Raw genomic sequence first — 1,806 nt, forward strand, 5'->3', positions numbered from 1 at the left:
TTGTTTTGTTTTATGTGTTTTTGTTTTTCAAGATGGGGTTTCTCAGGAGCTATGGAGTCAGTTACTGGAACTCTGCTCTGTAAGCCAGGCTGGCCTCGAACTCACAGGGATCTGCCTGCCTCTGCCTCCCGAGTACGGGGGGGGGTGTTAAAGGTGTGCACCTCCACTGCCTGACCACTTAAGAGCCCATTTTCCACCTCCCAGATTCCTCACAATCCCGCAATCCCGCTCTGGTGCCCACTCCCTCTCCAGGATCTCACTGCTTTCCTCTGTTAACTTCCTTCCTCCACTTCCTCCTGGAGCTGACTGATTGTTCTTTCCATTTCCTGACACTAAGGTTCACAGTCTTGTTCCCTTGACCCCACAGTACCCGCTGGAGACAGTGTTTCCCTGGGGACCCCAGATGCCCCCTCCCAGGCACCCATAAATTCCTTTGTGGGCACCTCACACCATTGTCTTGGTACAAAACTGTTTCCAAGCCAAGCTGTTTCCGGCCTCTGGTGTTGGACTCTACAGTCCAAACACCGAGGAGGAGTCACCCCCAGAGACCATCCCTCACACCATAGCTGATATAAAAGCATGAGGATTTTATTAATTCTGTCATGACAGGGTCCCTCAGCATTTGGGAAGCCGAGGGGACCTCAAATAGCTGGCACAGGCTACTTTTAAAGGAGAAGGCCACAGAAGCAAGGGGGCTTGTTCTTTGATTATTCTGATTGGCTTATTCGAAAGGGCTATTACCAATAATTGGCTGGAGAGCTGTTGCCAGATCAGATGGGGTAAGAGGTCATTTTGACCCCGTTTCCCAGGAGACCAAACCAAAGCAAACGTACATGGGTAACTGTTCAGGAACCGAGTCAACATCTTAAAGGTGACCTTGCCCCAATTTCTGGAGAACGTAAGTGCAGGTGTAGCTGTTAGGTCCTTGGTTCCCAGGGGAGGAGGGGAAGCACCAAGGCACTAAGGAGGTTGAGAGGCTTCAGAATTGTCTTAAAGTTTTACACGGGCATATTGTGAAGACTCTTCTAAACCCTCAGGCCCGAGTTCTCATTCAATCCGCTGCTTTGTGTGTGTGTGTATGTGTGTTCTGGGAAGTGAACCCAAGACCTGACCCCAGGCCATGCCCCAGCACCTCACTGGAGGACCCTAAGCCGTGCTCCACTCCTGGGCTGGCCACTGGTCCCTCACTGAGGGCATTTAGGTCTAGCCCTTCTCTGGTGGTCTTGGACAGAGGCCTGTCCTCCAATGGATGTCCCACGTGGCTTCATGGGTTCTGCTGTCCCTGTTTGCAAAGTACAGTCCCAGCCTGTTTGTCTGCTGGTGACTTTGTCTTTAGGAGACAGGGTGGGAAGGGGCATTATCTTTACTGGATGGGTCACACACACCCCCCCACCTTACACCATAGATTTGTTGGGTGGATTTTGGAATGGTAGAATTGGGAGGTCAGGCTTCACAGGGTGGAGGTTCAGGGGGGACCGACTGTCCTCACTGGCAGACACTCACACAATGGAGGTTCAGGGGGGACCAACTGTCCTCACTGACAGACACAGAATGGAGGTTCAGGGGGGACTGGCTGTCCTCACTGACAGACATTTACCTGGGTCCCTGCTTTGTACCTAACACATGGATGCAGCCTGCTGTCTCCTTCCTGGGTGTTTTCTGTGAAAATTTCCTTTCATGGGGCTGGCTCGGTGGGGCAGAGGAGGGCAGAGGAGGGCAGGACTTTTTTCTCTATTGGGTCACTGTCTCCCCCACAAGCTATACCGTTCTCTCTCTCTCTCTCTCTCTCTCTCTCTCTCTCTCTCT

The sequence above is a fragment of the Microtus ochrogaster genome, unplaced genomic scaffold, assembly GCF_000317375.1.
Source record: "Microtus ochrogaster isolate Prairie Vole_2 unplaced genomic scaffold, MicOch1.0 UNK81, whole genome shotgun sequence".
Lineage (NCBI taxonomy): Eukaryota > Metazoa > Chordata > Mammalia > Rodentia > Cricetidae > Microtus > Microtus ochrogaster.